Raw genomic sequence first — 18,913 nt, forward strand, 5'->3', positions numbered from 1 at the left:
ACCATTGTGGCCCTCAAAGTGGGTCCCATGATCACTGGAATCTCCGCACCTGGGGCTTCTTAGAACTTGGGGATGTGGGAATGCCCCATCTTAAGCCGAGGAGATCAGTCTCTGTATGTCAACAAGGTCCCAGTGACGCGCATGCACATTAAGTTTAAAGAAGCTGGTGTCCGCATGCTCTCCCCAGCCAGTGGAGGAGAGAGTGGGGTGACTACCCCCCCAGGAACCACTTCCCCTGAGGTGAGGAGAATCATGATGAGGACAAGGGCCGTTCCTCAGTCCCCGTGTGCCTGGCACTGTGTGCAGGTCCTGGCACCCTCGTCACCCTCCCCACGCTCAGGAGACAGATATTACTAGCTCCGCTTTACAGGATAAGTCATGTGGCTAAGATCATGCAGCCAAGAAAGGCCAGAGCCTGCTAATTACCCAACCCTGAGCCTCTGTTCTTCCCCTGAGTCTGAGAACATGCTGGACTGCGAAGGGGATTACAGCGGGGGATCTTAACCCCGGCTACGTTTGGAATCACCTGGGGAGCCTGCCAAACACCGATGCCCACCCTCTGAGATGATGGTCTGATTGGTCTGAGGTCTGGGCTGGCATTGGGATTTTGAAAACCTCCCTTGATGATTCTAACTTGTACCCCCAACTTGAGAACCTCTGGTTTGCAGACTGGCCAAACGCCTGGCCCTGCTGATGTTCTCTGTGGAGAAAGGTTTGTGTGCTGGGTGTCCACACTTGAGGTTGCTGTCACTGTGGATGTCAGAGTAGGACAGAAGCCCCAAAGCACCCCACGCACTGTTCCCTGCGACAGCGAAGCGGATTCCAGCCTGGCTAACGCAGGCACCCTTTGCAGCGTTTGTGATTCGGTCCCTGCACACGGCCGTTTCCTCAGCGGCTTGCCTCGCAGCAGCCTGGCCCTGTCTTCAGGTACCACTTAGGCTTGTGTGGGTCTGCGGGTGGGTCTCGGCCCACCTTTTACAGCTGAAACCCGGTCACAGAGTTTCAATCCTGTCCATCATTTGGTGAAGTAGATGATGGTGTGCTTTACATAAACACTCCATTTAACCCTCACCTATCCTGTGTCTCAGTGAGCAAATGGAGTTCAGAGAAATTAAGCAATTTGCTGATTGAGCTTCAAATAATTCTAAACAGCCTGTCTCTTTACTGCCCTTCTAATAGGGAAGGGGGTCTGGCCCCGGAGAGCCAATTCCTGGGGATCCACCCTGACAGAGGCTCTGGTGTGGGCCAGACTCGGAGCGGAGTTCTGGAAATAGAGAAGGTAAGGTGGTGTTCTTCCCGAGCTCGGGGTCCTGGAGGGCAGGTGAACGGGGCAGTTCAGGGCTGGCTAGTGAAGAGGCGAGCCGCGAGTGTCAGTTACGTTTTTCTAGTAGCTGCATTTTAAAAGGTAAAAAAAGGGTGAAATTCATTTTAATAATATGTTTCTAACCCATTATTTCAACGCGTAGTCCAGCAGGGAAAGAGATGACACCCTACGTTCTTTTCCTCACGTGGTCTGAAATCCTGCATGTCCCTCTGTCGCAGCACCTCTCCGTGCAGACTGGCCTCACTCCCAGGCTTAGCCTTTGCTGTGTGAGGGGGCCGGGGTCAGGAAGGTTGATTGTTGCTACCATTCTCTCCTTTAAGGGGCACAAAAGCTGCTCGTGGGGTACATCACTGCTACGTCCTTCGGGCTGTGTCCCTGCGCTCGGTGGAATCGAGGACCAGGCTTTTCAGAGATCCTCAGTCATAAATCCTCCCCTATCAAAGGTCCAGCAAAATCACTGGATCCCGATTCTAGACCGAGAGGCCTTCCCTGCCCTAGTCCAGAGAGAAGCTGCCTGTGGCACCAGGGCTCAGTGACTTGCTGGTGGCCCTGCCAATGGCACATCCTTCCAGAGGGGGCTTGACTGTGTAATGACTGTATTACATCAAAACCTTAAAGAATCCATCTAAACAGGAGCATTTCACTTTACTGGGGTGTTTTTAAAACTCGGCTGGAGTACAAGCTGTCCGTAGAAGCGCTCTTCGGGGTGGTGTGGGTGGGCTGGCTCGGTGGCCAGATAATTTGGGATAGTAGGTCCCCTCCAGGAATCCCACGTCATCATGCGGAAGGCTCTGAGCAGTCCTGCCTTAACTGTCATTCAGCTCACAGGCCCGGGACAGTCTTCTAGATACCTCTTAGCGTGTCATGGGACGTGCCTCTGTTCCTTTGCCAACCCCGTGTTTGCGCAGTGGCTGCGGGACAGGGGGAAGAGCCACCCACAGCGGCCTTCACCCTGCACACCTCAGGAAGGCTGTGGTTTCTGTGGAGGTGCTGTCTAGACCGCAGTCACTAGGACTCAGTGAACCACCGCAGAAAGGGGGACCCGAAAAGGAGCGCAGAGAGTGGGTAGACCTCGGGCACCCTGGGGTGGGGGCCGCTGCCCATCACTGGGCTCCAGGACCCTGGAGCTCCCTTCTCCATGGTCAAGCCCAATTCCATCTCCCTTTGTGGTATTCACCCACGTGAGGGACCTGTCCAGAGTTTAGCCCAGGCATGAGTGACTTACGGGTGGGCTGCCTCTTTAGGTTAAAGAAAGGCTGCTTGTTCTTGGGAACGTGCATTGCTTCACTGTCTCCCTGTGGCCCCATGTGGTTCAGGAACTGTCATCAGGGCGAGCTGTTCTAGCCCAAGAATCGGGTTGTGGGGATGTAGAACCCACTCAGTGCTGCCCAGTCACCTCACATCTGCTTGGAGGACAGGGCCCAGTCCATCCTCCCATCCCCTCCCCTCCTCTCTTCTCCTCTCCTCTCCTCTCCTCTCCTCTCCTTTCCCCTCCAGTCCCTTCTTCTCCCCTCCCTTCCCCTGTCTCTCCTCCCTTCCTCCCTTCCCCTCCTCTCCTCTCCCTTCCTCTCCTCCTCCTCTCCCCTCCCCTCCTCTCCCCTCCAGTCCCTTCCCCTCCCTCCCTCTGTCTCCCCTCCTGTCTCCCTCCCCTCCCCCTCCCCCTCCCCTCCCCCTCCCCTCCCCCTCCCCCATTCCCTCCCTCCCCTCCCCCTCCCCCATTCCCTCCCCTCCCCTCCTCCCTTCCTCTCCCCTCCTCGCCTCTCCCTTCCTTTCCTCTTCTCCTCTCCCTTCCCCTCCCCTCCTCTCCTTTCCTCTCCAGTCCCTTCCCCTCCCTCCCTCTGTCTCCCCTCCTGTCTCCCTCCCCTCCCCCTCCCCCTCCCCTCCCCCTCCCCTCCCCCTCCCCCATTCCCTCCCCTCCCCTCCTCCCTTCCTCTCCCCTCCCCTCCTCTCCTCTCCCTTCCTTTCCTCTTCTCCTCTCCCTTCCCCTCCCCTCCTCTCCTTTCCCCTCCAGTCCCTTCCCCTCCCTCCCTCTGTCTCCCCTCCTGTTTCCTCTACCCTTCACTCCCTTCACCTCCCCTCCCCTCCTCCCCTCCCCTCCTGCCCTCCCCTCCCTAGAACCTAAGCATCTCTCTTGTTCACATGTTGTTTTCTGCCCTGAGGGCACAGTGTCTTTCACTAATAGCTTACAGTCACTCTGCTGCTTTCCAATCTCTGTGTTCCTGTCCTCTAAGGAACGTGCCTGTGTGTGTGCAGTCGCTGAGCCCCGAGCCAGGCGTTTTTTCACCTAATTTATGCAGATGTCTCATAAGAGAAAGCTCATCCTTTTGTCTCTTACCCAGATTTTTGTAGCAAGCTAGGCAACATTTTTTTTATTATTTAATGGACTGAGCATTTCTGAATTACTTATGAGCTTATCTTTATGCCAAATAAATTTCATTAATGATTTTTTAAAAACCAGCGTGAAGCCAGCTGGTATGTCCTATTAATGATTGGTGATAATGCTTTTTTTAAACAGTCCTGTATAAACCATCGCAGGTAAGAAGCACATCGTGGAAGAAATATGATCCTCTTTCTGCGAGCCTGCACAGTATTGATCTCAACTGTTTTGTGTTACCAAAGTTCCAGGTGGAAAGGCATTCTTTATTCTTTTTCTCCCCGCTCCCACTTAGAAGAGCTTTGGCAGCATCCGTGGCTATTACATGAGCACCCAGAAGCTGGGGGCCTGTCCAGGGTCACGATTGTGCCCCACCAGGATGGGGGCAGGAACCTGTGCTCATTATCTTGTCCCTGACTCCGACCCCACTCCAGCACTTCAGTAAACATTTGCTGAAAGAATGATAAAAGCATGATAGCAAATTACGTCCAGGTCAATAGAGAGTCACCAACCACCGTCTTTCCCTCTGGAGGCTCACAGAGCCTGAGCCTAAGGAGGTGGGACAGCTGCAGGTCCATGCTAAGGTCCCCAGCTGTACTTCAGTCTCTCCATCTGGAACTGAATCAACTCCTCCCTACCCCAGGGCTTGCTTGACTCCTGGCTAGACCGCAGGCAAGTCCAGGGGATGATTTGGAACTCTGGGACCCTTAGCGTCCCCGGCTCCCACTCTCTCCTCATGGAAGCCTTGTTTTATTGTCCCATGGTCATTAAGGTTACAGAGTGTGCTGGTTACATCCTCGAACTCTAGAAGCAGATTTCCTGGGTTTAAATCCCCGTTTGCCACCTCCTGGCTGTGAGATGCTGGGTAAATTGCTTAACCTCTCTGTGACTCACCTGAAACAGGAGGATAATTGTAGCACCTGATTCATACCCTCTTCCGTGAGAATTAAATTAACACATGTGATGTGCCTTGAATAGTGCCTGGCACATACTAAGGTGTCAATGATTTTAGCTCTTTATTGTAAAATGATTTGTTGTACCCTGGGAATGGAGCTGGGCATTGTATGTGTTACCATTCTGTCACCTAGCTACAGATATGAGACAGAGACTTGGCTATTGTACCCAAATGCTTGGAGAATGGGTCCAGAGCCCTTTGGAGCACAAACCATGCTCTTTATTTATAGGTGGATATAAGGTCTAGATATAGCTTGCTTTATTTGAAGTCAAACTGGAAAAAAATAGATAAGTGAAATATTGCTACATAATAGGGGACAGGAAACAATGGTTCTCAGAAGATGAACAGACCTTCAAAAATGTTTGACTTTAAGAATTAATAGTTTATAGACGTTCAGCACCTTCAGCTGGATGCCCAAAGATACGGAGCAGAAACTCCAAGGAAAAAGCAGGTTGCTGTGGGGAAAGAATGGGATGGACCAGAAGCTGGATGATGGGAGGAGGAACCCAGGGAGCCTAGCCCTCAGGTCTTCTTAGACAGAACCAGGCAGAACCGATCCACGGAACTGGTGCCTAGAGGGGGCTGCATTCGGTGTAGAAGAAGGGGGGGTGGGAAGAAGGGAGGGGCGCTCTGGGCAGGCTCCTGACCTCACCTTCTCCCAGTGCATGGCCACAGTAAGGTGGCTTTGGCTGCAAAGCCAGGTTCAGGCCTGCCATCCCCATCAGACCTCTTTCTTTGGCTCCTCTCTCAACACTAGAAAATGTGTCTCTTTTTCCACATCCTCCCCGCCACCCACCCCATTTCAAATGGAATCCCTTACCAAGAGCCATGTTTGGTGTGGTCCTGTCTCAGTGTGCCTTAGGAATGGCTTAGTTCCTTTTGCCCAGTGAGGTGAACGCTATCAGAAGAATTACTAAACTAAAACACTTTTTATCCTGCAGAATGGAGCTGTGGAGAACAATATACTGACCAGTTTCATTACTAAGAAACGTGAAAAATAATTGTCTACATCCTTTAAAGCCATGTCGAATGATCCAAGTCTAAGCAAAGCTCCAGTGGCAGATAGCTGTCATCAAAATCCTTTTTATCTTCCTTTAAAAACCTGGTCTTGTTTTAATTATGTTTTAAAATTAGCACATATAACGCTATCCCAATAACATGAACAAAATAATCCACATCAAAACAACAAAAACCCTCAGAGTATTGGGAGCTACATTAAAATGTTGCAATGGTTATCTCAGACAATCACGAGGCTAGATAGATGATAGACACAAGATACATATATATATACAGAGCTAGCTTCTGTATTTTTAAATATTTTCTATATCAACAGGATTCTTTTGGCTATAAGAAAAAAGAAAATATTATTTGGAATGCTGTAAACAAATAAAGGCTTGTTTTTCTCACTAAACAATAAATGTGAAGCATCCAACATAGATTCAGAGGCCCAGGAATAACAGAGCCTATTTTTCTAATTCTCTTGATTTTTCTCTCATTCTAATCCCATTTGCCTCATGCTCCAAGGAGGGCTGCTGAAGCTCCAGACATCATGACTCATTCAAATCAGAAGGGAGCTGATTCTGTGTCCTATCATCAGTAAAGCAAAAGCTTTTGCTAAAAACCCCAGAGGAAATCCCAGGAGACTTCTGTTTTTTGTCTCATCAGCCAAGTAGTGGCCCTTGACCAGTCCTAGCTGCACAGACACTGGAAAGGTCAATATGTAGCTTTTTAGCTCCATGAGCAAAGGCAGGCAGGAAAGAGGGAGGTAAAAATGAGTGTTGGGGACGGGGGTGTGGCTCTACGGTAGAGCACTTGGCTAGCACTCGAGAGGTCCTGGGTTCCATCCCCCTCCCCACATACACAAAAATATGATGATGATGATGATAGAAAATGAGTGCCAGGTGACAGCCTTTGCTGTCTGCTTGCAAGACTTTTTTTTAATATTTATTTTTTAGGTGTAGATGGACACAACACAATGCCTTTATTTTTATGTGGTGCTGAGGATCGAACCCGGTCCCACTCATGCTAGGCAAGCGCTCTACCACTGAACCACAATCCCAGCCCTTGTAAGCCTTTTAAAAAGTCATTTATTCTGGGGCTGGGGTGGTGGCTCAGTGGTAGAGCACTTGCCTAGCATATGGGAGGCACTGGGTTTGATTCTCAGTACCACATAAAAATAAATAAAAAATAAAGTCCCTTGACAACTAAAAAAAAAAAAAATCATTTATGCTGGGTGTGGTGGCACAGGCCTGTCATCCCAGCAATTTAGGAGGCCAAGGCAGGAGGATCACAAGTTCAAACCAGCCTCAGCAAATTAGTGAGGCCTAAGCAACTTAGTGAGGCCCTGTCTCTAAAACATTAAAAAGATCTGGGAGTGTGGCTCAGCGGTAAAGTGATTCTGGGTTCAATCCTCGGTATCAAAAGAGAGAGGTGGGGTACAGAGAGAGAGAGAGAGGAAATCATGTGTTACTTTTATAATTGAAAAATGGTAAGATTATGTTCAATCTTGAATCTACTGTAAAATCTCAATTATGTAAAAATATGCACAACTAAAGGTGTGAAAAAAGCCATGGCGGCATGAAAGTTGTCTTCTTCAGTCTTGAGATAAATGGCATCCATGTTCCCCCCTGGCTACTAGGTGACCAGAGGCAGAAAGATTGGTGGTTCCTGGAAGAAGTGGGAGACTTGGAGAGGAGGGTGGATGGACAGGTCTGCAAGAAGAGACAGGCTAAGAAAGCACCCCTTGCTGATGTGTGTGGGCGGGGCTGAGGTGTCATGAACCAATGAGCGCTTGGGAAGCTGAAGTTTGGGTGATTTCTAGTAATCCTGAGCCTGCAACCCAAATAGAGGAGATAAGTGGGTTTTCAGATTGAAAGTAGATCACAAGCACTTTCTAGGAATACATGTATCAGTGGCATCTCTGTAATGTGCTTGAGCAAGTCAGCTTCAGAAGCCTCCAGTCCAGTAAACCCTCTCCCTTAGATGGGGGACAACAGCTGACAGCAGTCAGTGCTGTTGCGATTGCAATCCCATTTGGTCCTTTCCGTGTTTTTGAAATGGCCCTAACCACAAGCCCATGTACTAATAGAAAAATGAGCAGAATATATGAATCACTTGTTTTGATAGCATTACGCTTAATCTAGCTAGAATACTTCACACAATCATAAGAGTTTGAATTCTCAATCCAGTGTGAATTTTTAAAATGAAGCTTTTCAGACCCGATTGCCCTGGGAAAGCAGATTTCATAATTTGCTCTCCAGCCTTGCTAGAAAATCCATTTGTCTTTGCAATTGAATTTGCAAAGTGAAATCATTTTGAAGGGCTGCTCCTTTGGCCAGCTCTTCCACTCCACCTCCCTTTTCCTGTGCATTTCCAGGACTCCCTGTTGGTCTGGGCAGACCAAGCCATCCTGTCATCCCGTCTCAGCTGAAGGCGTGATGCTGCTTGGGGGTGGGCTTTGTCCTCACCACGGACTGACCGGCTGAATTCTGCAGCAATTGCTGCCTCAGATTCTCAGAGGGGCAAAGGAACAGGGCGGGTGGGGAGTGCTGGGCCAGGAGGCTGTGGGCAGTGGGTCAGTCCTAGATCTGTACCTTAGGGACACCATCACATCTGTGAGCATCTCCAAAAGCAGACCCAGCCACCCTGCCTTTGTTCTAGAGTGAAATAAGATTATGAAGGTCCAGGGGCTTTGACATTGCCATAAAATGTTCCATTTAATTCAACTCAACAGTACAACAAATATTTTTGGAGATGGTGAGTTTCCGGCTGAGATGTAGCCAGGTAGACACATCCAAAAGGCAATTGGATTTATTAGACCAAGGCTTAGGACAGAACTCTGAGCTGGGATTACATGTTTGTGAGTCACAGTTTTTCTTGGTACCACTGCACTGAGATCACAAAGAGGAATTTTGTATATTATTGTCATTATTATTGCTACTACTGTCTTACTATTTAGGAGGAGTTCACTCTCCCTTATTAATAATCTTAATGAAGTTGGGAGGAAGCCCATGTATCAAGGTGTTTTAATTTATCTTCTTAATGAATTACATCTCACAGATAAGAAACTGGTGAATAAGATCTGCCAGTAAGCTGGATTTTCAAATTAAGGTTTCCAGTTTCTCAGACTTGCTTAAATTATTGGATACTAGCCAAAAGACTTCCCAATTAATTAGCTTTGATGATTTATTTTAACAACTTCAACTGATGACAGTACAGAAATGAAGTTGTTTTTTTAGATTATTAATTAGTAGTTCCAGAGTATAAAAATCACCTCGGAGCATCCACTGTTTCTCTTTGTAGTGCTTTTGGCATCTGGGACGCGATGGCTCCTCACTCTGTCTGACTTCCCCACGTGCCGCCTGGGTTCGCCTGTTTTCTATTGCTGATGACACAACACCACACACTAAGTTAGGAAGAGAAAGGTTTATCAGAGGCCCAGGACCTGGCAGTGGTCTTCTTCTTGGAAGAGTCCTGAGGTGGCACCGGGCATCACATGGCAAGGGACAGGGAGCATGTGTGTGTCTGCCTACGTCTCTCCCTCTTCTTACAAAGCCACCAGTATTCAACCAAGGGGCTCCACCCCATGACCTTATCCAGGGTCAGTCACCTCCCAAGGGACTCACCTCTAGACACCACAGTGGGATTAAGTTTCCACCTCACAGTGGGGCTTAAGTGTCAGCACCTGAAGCCTTGGGGACATCCAACCACAAGCAAGCCACTTAGTACCCTAGGCCCCACAACCTCCTCCTGGTACCCTAGACAATCTGCCAATCAAAACTCCCTGAGGCACTTCCAAACACCCTGCAGGGGGCCCTCCAGCCCAAACACTTAAGGAAATGGTTCCCTTCGGTCATCACCTGCAGAGCTTGGCCATCATGTCCCCAGGGCCCATAATTGTGCACTGGTCTTTGGTGAGATGAGCTGGTGCCCAAGGCATTTACTTAGGAAATACTCTGCATCTAAGACTCAGAGTGACTTACGCTCCATAAGAATACTGTTAGGGGCAGCGGCAGCTTTTTTACTTTGTCATTTGCAATATTGAGAACCACATGATGAAGCTGTTTGGACTAACGTCAGTGACCTAGAACGTGGAGCAGCAGGCTGTGGCATTCACTATTTTGTTTGATCTTCACAACAGCTTTCTGAGAAAGATGAAAACCTGAGGCCAGAGGAAGTAGTAACTTGCCTTTGTCACATGTGACAGTGAAGTAGTAAAACCAGAAATAGGGACCTTGAGATCCTGGCTGGAGCCTTTCCACCATAAAGCAGTCTCCAAGTAGCCGGCACCTCTGGGAGGGATCTTAAAGCCGGTAGGACTGGCCCAGGGAATGAATCCAGAGCTCAGGCAGCCAAGTGGGGGCGCGGCAGCCCCATGCACTGCCACTGGTGTGGAAGGGGCTTTTGATGGCTTGTTTGTTTATTTAGCTTATGATATCAAACGACGGTGCAATTGAAATAGAAAATTCAAGCCTAGGGAAACATAGAGCCAGGCGCAGTGGCACACACCTATCATCCCAGCGGCTCGGGAGGCTGAGACAGGAGGATCATGAGTTCAAAGCCAGCCTCAGCAAAAGCGAGGCCCTAAGCAACTCAGTGAGACCCTGTCTCTAAATAAAATACAGAATAGGGCTGGGGGTGGGGCTCAGTGATCGAGGGCCCCTGAGTTCAATCCGGGTAGCAAAAAAAAAAAGTAGAACACTAAGAGGAGAACCAAGAGCCCAGCCCGCAGCCCAGGAGGCTGACCCGCTTGTCGTATTAGAGCTTCATTTTCCAGTCAGTCTCCTGACAGCCAAAGGGAAAGAGAAGGGCATGATTCACATTCCCCCGAAGTTGGGAGCACAGCCTTCCTTAGGGAGGGAAGCTGAGTGCTAGGAAATCACTCAAGAGGGTCTTGTATGGGGGATTCTGGGGATAGATGTATGATGTTAACAAGATTTCATAGGAAATATTATAATAGATTATTTTATATTATATAAATATTATAATAGATCTAATTCTTTTTAATAGCATCGTTTAATCAAAAACAGATCAACTAACCCTGAGGGTGGGATGTGGACCCTCAGTTACGCTGAGCCTGTTCTGTTTGGGTCCATGTAATTCGGTCCAAGATGACATACGTTAGTGGTCTCACTAGATCCAGGGCTAAAGTCTAAAGCACCCAGAGGTGCGTATGGCTCAAAAGCTCTTCTGGACACTTCTCTTAGTAGATGCCTCTCCTCTCACAGGCTTCTTTGGGATGCAGGATGAGCCTGTGGGCTGTGACAAAGGCCTAGAAGGTTGGCACCATGCCAGTGGCACATCCCTCAGGGTATGATGGCACCTTAGCAACAGTGGCCTGAAACACCCAAGTGATGGAGTCACACGAGGCCGACAGCAGGTTCCTGTGGCCCTCGAGTGACTCACTGATCCAGGCCTGCCACGTGCCACCTTCCCAGAGCTGCACCGTGGGGGACGCACAGCTTCTGCAGCCCCCGAGACAGGGCGAGAGGGAGCCGAGTGTCGCAGCCCAAGTGTTTCCCAGAACCACCCAGAAGGAACATGTCACTTCCCTTCACATTTCCATGGCAAGTCCTTGGCCGTGCCCGACTTCTCCTGAGTGCAGTGATGGAGGTAGAAGAAAATCAGACAGCAGTATCTCCCACAGCCAGGGGAGGAAGGCGGCCCACACCAGGAAGGGACGAAGGTCACTCACAGGAGAAGACGTGGGGGGAGGGAGCCGGAGGTGAGAGTGAGGGGCTGGTGGCCCTGGCAGCACCACGGGGACCCAGGGATGGCTGGGTTGGCGCTGGGTGGGAAAGGCAGTAAGTGCCACTTTAATTGGCCTCCACTCTGCAGGCCAGGGGACCTGGGGAGGTGCTCAGGAGGCAGGACTGGTCCTGCTCCAGGCCTGAACCAGGAGGCAGGAGCAGCTACCTCAGCACCTCAGAGTCCATCCAGGCCCTGAAACAGAAGGGACCCCGACATTTAACTTATGAGGTGCCTCCCGCCTCTTATTGTGATCCGGAGTGAAACCAGGCCCACTTGGGCTTTTCCAAGCAGTGACTAATGGCGGGGTTCGGCCAGCCAGGCCCAGCGCATTTTTCACTTGCTCCAGGCTTCCCGCCACAGTGGCCTGGCCAGAGCTGTTAGGGATGACTGTGCCTAGCACTCCCTACCTCACCATCCATCACCGAGCACCCTCTCCAGCCACCTCCTTTTTAATAGGTTTAATTATTACTTCTCCTGCTTCATGGCTCGATTAATCTTCCCATGGCCTCTGGATTTACAGCACACAGCCCGGGAATATCTGAGCCATTCACTATAGCCTCCGTCTCTCACTGTGTGAAGAGGCAGGAAGTGTGGCCGTGTGTGAAGCCAGAGGAATATCTATCTGTGGGCTCCAGGCTGGCTTCTTGTCACTGTGCATGCAGCCCAGACTTGGGGATGGTAGCAGTTGGGGACCAGAGAGGAACTGAGTCTGCTCCCTTTAAGCTTCAGGTTAAACAATCAGGACCTCTGGATATCCTCAAGTTTGGTTAGGAAAATAGGTAGGCCAGGCACAGTGACACACACTTGTCATCCCAGCAGCTCGGGAGGCTGAGGCAGGAGGATCATGAGTTCAAAGCCAGCCTCAGCAAAAGCGAGGTGCTAAGCAACTCAGTGAGACCCTGTCTCTAAATGAAATACAAAATAGGTCTGGGATGTGGCTCAGTGGTCCAAGGCCCCTGAGATCAATCCCTGGTACCCAAAATGAAAAAAAAAAAAAAAAGAAAAGAAAAATAGGTAGTTTCCAGTGGAGTGGGCTGGGAGAAGGTGGAAAGAGGGATTTCCTCGACCCTGTTGACCTTGTTACATACAGCAGGCTCTTCAGAGGTAAGGCACTGACATCTGGGACAGAAGTGCCATTGAACTCTCCCCGTCTCAACTGTTAATGAAGCAAAAGAAGATATGGGGCTCCTAGCTTCACCGACCCCTGAGAGAACAGGCAGAGCTGCTGGGTTTGGTAAACCCAGTGGACCGGTGTAAGGAGGCCAGAGATAGTGAGATGGCCCAGAGTTCCCCAGAGGTGGCGCCCACTGGCGATCACACCCCCTGCTCCTTCTACAGGCCGGAGTCCCTTAGGATTTTACTGGTCTCTAATGGACACTCTGCTCTCTAGATACAGACATAGTCAGACTATCCCTCTGTTGAGCTGCCAGCTTGGATGCTGAGCGACACAGGAGAAGCAGGCACAGAATCCTGTCCACCAGGCTTTCCAGGAGCAGGGAAAGAGTCCGTCCGGCCCATGAGCCACGCACATCGGTTCTAGTACCAACCTGCCCTGACAGCCCTGCAGGCCTGAGAACATTCTCCAACTTTCCATGGCTCTGGGATCACAGGATCAACCTTAAAGGATTGTTTCGAGGTGCGAATGAGGTCATGGGGCAGGGAGCCAGGCCCAGAGTGTTCCTGGAGGAGCCCACTGTGAGGGCCCGTCTGCAGCTGCAGTCCTGGGGAAGGTGATTCTGGGATTATCTGCCATTTAAAGTCTCATACCTTTGCTGCCCTCCTTTGGCACAAACAATGGAGACTTGTCTCCAGGGACATGCATAGTCACCAGAAAACATGTTCATGGTGACGTCCAGTGAGCCACACGTCTGGTGCTCTCACGCCCTGGATTCCAGCCATCTGTGTAGTAGCCAGGTCTGTCCCCTCAACCCACCGCAAGCTTCGAGGTATTTTACGAACAATGTGAAAGAACTGTATGTGCAAACTTGAAGGGAGAGGGTCCAGGAGCATAAAGGTGTCTAGATAGGGATGATGGGTACTCAGGGCCACCCTCCCCGTGTGCAGGAGGAGCTGGTGGAGTAGTCAGGACTCTCACCATGAGCAGGTGGCCTCAGCTGTTCTTACTGTCCCCTCCTGTCCTAGATAAAGTACCACCCTATCCTCTAACATCATTCAGAACAAAAGATAAAGTGTCATCGTCTTACCGAAGCTCAGTCAGTGGGGTGAAGGCCTGTGTTGCTGCCAGTCCACACACGTCCTTCACATGCTCGAGACAGTATGAAGGCTGGAGTGACTCTACTGAGGTCCCAGAGACAGAAAAATGGACTTAACCATCCACATCAGGACTTAGCTAAGATCAGGACTCAAAAAAGTTTCCTGATCCAAAAGGGGTTACACAAGAACATGCCGTGTTAGCCAGGCGCTGTGGTTCACCCCTGGAATCCCAGCGACTCAGGAGGCTGAGGCAGGAGGATCACAAGTCTGAGGCCAGCCTCAGGAACTTAGTCATACTCTCTCAAAGTGAAAAATAAAAAGGGCTGGGGATGTAGGTTGGTGGTAAAGCACCTCTGAATTTAGTCCCCAGTTTAAAAAAGAAAATGCAGTGCAAACTTCTCTATCAATCTTTTTTTTATATTTATTTTTTTAGTTGTAGTTGGACACAGTACCTTTATTTTACTTATTTATTTTTATGTGGTGCTGAGGATTGAACCCAGTGCCTCACGCTTGCCAGGCAGGCACAGTACCACTTGAGCCACATCCCCAGCCCCCTCTACCAATCATTATTATTTACTCTCTATTATGGACATTTTCACAGGTGGAGAGAATAGTGTAATGAACCCCACAAACTCATAACCCCGTTATCAACATTTGCTAATTTTGTTTCATCTATTTTCATAAATGTGCAAGTGGGCAGGCACACACAGGTCCCTCTTTCCCTGCCACCACTGGAGTACTGTTAAAGCACATCGTAGAAGCCATGCTGTTTCCTTTATAAATACTTCCACGTGTACCTCTCCGGAGACCTTTATCAGTGCGGCTACTGCCCGTGGCACACCTGTCCTCGGTGGAAGCCGATGGGCTGGTGCAGCTAAGGAGGGGGTCCAAGGGTTCTCGCCCGGCTTCGCCCATTAACGCCGCCTCTTGCGGGGAGCGAGCTTGTGGGCCCCTCCAGTCCCCAGGTCCTGTGTTTTCTTCGGGGGGTCGCTGGATAAGGCAGATCTCAGTTCCCTTGAAAGCCGGAGAGGGGCTGGAAGCCCCTCCGGGTCGCGCACCAGAGGTGATCACAACGGGGATGTCTTCAGTGAGCGGAAGAGCGCCCCCACTGTCGCAGAGGGGCACGGAGGCCCGACGGAGAAAGGCGGCAGGGTCCACTGCTCAGATACCCGGTGTTCGAGTCCTAGTTGAAATTGTTTGGCGTTTCCCGTTTGCAGCTCCTGTGCTCTTTGCTCTTAATGGTTAATGATAAAATTAAAACGTTGGGAGCGCTCACTGTGTCCCAGGCCCCTGTGCCAGCCTCACCACCACGGCCTCTGAAGAAGGCAGTGACCGAGCAGGAGGCCCGCTCTGGGTTGGATTCGCGACCACGTGTCCTTCCCCCGCGCGCCCTGGTGAGAGCAGGGCTTTGTGAGGGTCTTCTGCCCCACTAATCTTCATTTAATTCCCTCCCTGCAGCACGTTGTCACCTCGCGCGCCCCTGCTGACAGGCCCTCTGTAAGTCTTCATCTGAGTGACGGCCCTGGAAAATCAAGCTGTGGTCTGGAAAGGGAAGGAGGATCTGCAGATTATCCCCTCAGCATGTGCAGTCGCTCTGCTGGCAGCTCTTAGGGCCGCTTTTATGTCGCTCAACAAAGAGAGGCTGCGAGAGAGCACGCACAGTGTTCCCTTCAGAATCCCCCAGACTAGCAGCCGGGGGACAGCAGAGAGAGGCGCAGAAGAAAAAGTGCCCCACCCCACCAGCCCCACCGCTCGCCCTTGTCTGCTGCGGAAGGCTTTGTTTTGAGACCCTTCCTCTGGACACTTCAGAGGCCCTGGGAAGGAAGAACAGAGGCTCGGGGAGGAGGCTCGGAGGGCTGGCTGCAGGTCAGATCACTTTGCTGTCACCAGCAGGCAGTTCCCTTCGCAAATCATCGAACCCTGGGTAGCCATTATCTACCAACTGCTCCCTATTAACTAGCCCAGACTCTTCCGGCCAGAGTGAGGGAAGAGAGTCCCTTCCCTTTCTCTCTCTAAGTACTGCTCATGCCATGTTATATGTTCAAAAACGCACATTGGTGGTTTTGTTTTTTATTTTTCTTTTTGCAAAATTGGGCATTCTACCCCTGAGCTACATCCTGTTTTTTTGTTTTTTGGGGTTTTTTTTTTTGGTTTTGTTTTGTTTTATTTTGAGACAGGTCTCATTTAATTGTGAAGGTTGGCCTCAAACCTGTGATCCTCCTGCCTCAGCCTCCTGAGTAGCTGGGATTACAGGCATGTGCCTCCATGCCCAGCTGCGTGTGTGCTTCTCATACTCCTTCTTTGAGATGATTATAACCTGACATTGTTAGTAAGAAAGCAAAAAATGCCAAAATAAAACCAACTTTCAATTAAAATAATAGGAAAGCAAAGTTCAGAGACACTGACTGTCTCAAAGACACTCAGCTGAATGTGGCAGGACCGCCAGGCTTATAAAGCAGGACTTTGTTTTATTCTGAACCCCGGTTCCTTTTCTGTCATCATGCGCCTTCCTGAGGCTCAGCTTTCTGAACAATCAATCCTGGAGGAGGGTGGGGGGCTAGCAAAGAGACCTTGTCTTTGGTGGGGGGACATACATGAAGACCAGCGTGCCTCTAGTGGCCTTCTCTGAAGACCTCTGTTGCTTGTTTCCTCTGTCATTGTAGCAACCAAACGTAATCATACTGGCTTAAAACTCATTGCAGCCAGGCGAGGTGCAGCATTGCCCCCCTGTAATCCCAGCAACTCGGGAGGCTGAAGCAGGAGGATCACAAGGTCAAGGCAGGCCCCATCCAAAAAAAATTTTAAAGACAAGGATTGGGGACACAGGGATGTGGCTCAGTGGCAGAGTTACCCTGGGTTCAGTCCCTAGTGCTGCAGAGAAGGGGGAGGTCATTGAAATAATCCAGTGCTATGGTGCCAAAAACACTGCAAGCCATCCCTGTGGGAGATCCAGGCACCCTGCCACCCACCCAGCTGCCCTCTGCTCACTACTTGAGATCCCAGGTGTTGCGGAGGCATTAGTTCTTCTTGGGCCCCTTAGAGTTCCTGACCTTGAAACAGACTCTGAAACACTGCCAGCCTTCCAGCTGGGACACCCCTGATGCCGCCAGCCTGGGATTGTGACCCCAGGGAGGGAGTGACTCCCGGATCAGTCCCAGAAATGTTACTTCTCCCATTGGACCAGAGTTCAAAATTACTTTAAGAGTTATATGTTCCTTATTTTAAAATATATATATATATGTATTTATGGGGCCAGGGCTGTGGCTCAGTGGTAGAATGCTTGCCTAGCATATGTGAGGCCCTGGGTTCAATCCCAGCACCTCATAAAAATAAATAAAATAAAGATATTGTGTCCATCTACAACTAAAAAAAAAATTAAATACAGATAAGTCAAAAGAAAAAAAAAAAACAAACCTTCAATCCTACCACCACACACAAAAAGTAAATACGTTTGCATACATGTGCCCTGTTAGTTTTTATCAAAATGTGGCTTTGTAGCATATATATTTCCTTAATATAACTCTACATTACCATTTTAATATTATCATGTTATCCCATTAATATAGACGTACTGTGATTTAGTTATTTTAAGATTATGGAATATTTGACTCATAAAAAACACACAGAAGAATTACGGTATTTTACCTCTGCCACCTCAAGAACTCCCTTTCCTGGAAGTATATAGTAATTGCAGTACTAATACTTGAATTTCACTTACAGTTTACAGTGCACTTGCAAATATTTTATGTCATTTGATCCTTATCACCACCCTCTAGTGTCACTATCACTATTCTTAATTCTCCTCATTTTATAGAACTGAATACAGTGGAGTGGGGCTAAGTGATTTACCCAGTACCCTAAGTCCAGTTAATGTCAAAGAGCTGGCAGTCCCAGGAGCAGGCAGGACTCCTGTGGCAGGGCAGACAGACCTCCATGGCAGGTGGGGAGGAAGGGCCATCCGGTGGCCCTGGCAGGCTCACCCCCACCCCCACGCCCCGACTTCAGCATTGATTATGTGTCCTGGCGTGATTCGCACCTGACTGCCACCCTATGGTTCTGTACAGAGGGCAGAGTGGCTTCATCTCTCTCTGTACCCCTGTGGCCACCACAAGTCTAGTTCACGTTTGCTGGGTGAACAAGTCAGTGAACAAAGGGTGACCTAAAATTAGGTAAGTTGCAAAGGCAGGGATTCGACAGCTCCCATTTTCAAATCAGACATTTGCATAAGAGCTCGTCTTGGTGACGCTAAGATTCCTGTGCCTCTGCAGGTGTTGGTCACCACTGCAGAGCTTGCTCACTGGTGCACAGAAAGGTATGTGCAAAACCAAGAGCCAGGAGGAAGCACACACGAGGTTCTGCACCTCTTCCAGTGCCCCTCCTGGGATGGGCCACCTTGGCTACCCTGATGACACCCCTCATTTGGAACTAATTTATATTCATGATGCATCTCATTTTGAACTGCAGATAAAACAGTGGCTTGGCTTAGGAACTGGAGTGCAGTTTATGGGGGTTGTTTGAAGCGCTGTGATTGTTGATTGTCAAAGCATAGAGCAGAGTTACAGGAAATTTTGGAACAAAAATCACTCAAATCCCCTCACTTAGCATGGCAGCTACTTTCATCTTGTGGAGTCCCCTCCAGGTCTTGTCCACGCACACAAATTTTGTTCTCCTAGTTGTCACCTGCAGCTTGCAGCATTGCTTCCTGCTTTTCCAGTTAACACGATCGTGAGATCATTTCCCGTTTTAATGCACAGACTTCATAATGACCTTTTTAATAACAGTGTCATCTTCTGTTGAGTTGATATGCCAAAATGCACTGGCACAGTCCCCCAGTGTTTGGCATTTAAGATGTTTCTGATTTTCCACTTCTCTATAATGCTGCAGCAAAGACTAAAAACACTTAGTTTGTGTGGCCGTTGACTGATTTTCTTAGCTTATGCTCCCTTGAGCAGGATGGTGGGGTCAGAGTAGGACCAGATGCCACAGTCCCAGAGACTATGGAGGCTGAGGCAGGAAGATCTCAAGTTCAAGGCCAGCCTGGCAACTTAGAGAGACCCTGTCTCAAAAAAAGCTGGGGGTAGAGGGCTGGGTATATGACTCAATGACAGACTCCCTGGGCTCAATCCCCAGTGTCTCTCTCTCTCTCTCTCTCTCTCTCTCTCTCTCTCTCTTTCTCTCTCTCTCTCTCTCTCTCTCTCTCTCACACACACACACACACACACACATACACACACACTCAACACGCACACACAGTGGGGCTGTCTTCGTTTGGCACACTGCTGATCCAAAGGTTGTT

General features: G+C 49.6%; 1 protein-coding gene across 3 annotated transcripts in view; it reads left to right on the forward strand.

Moving 5' to 3' along the window:
* The window catches only part of LOC114108264 (tetratricopeptide repeat protein 28), a 594,959-nt gene that overhangs the window by 476,303 nt on the left and 99,743 nt on the right, over positions 1-18,913 (forward strand). The gene's annotated exons all lie outside the window — the stretch shown is intronic.

The sequence above is a fragment of the Marmota flaviventris genome, chromosome 1, assembly GCF_047511675.1.
Source record: "Marmota flaviventris isolate mMarFla1 chromosome 1, mMarFla1.hap1, whole genome shotgun sequence".
Classification (NCBI taxonomy): Eukaryota; Metazoa; Chordata; class Mammalia; order Rodentia; family Sciuridae; genus Marmota; species Marmota flaviventris.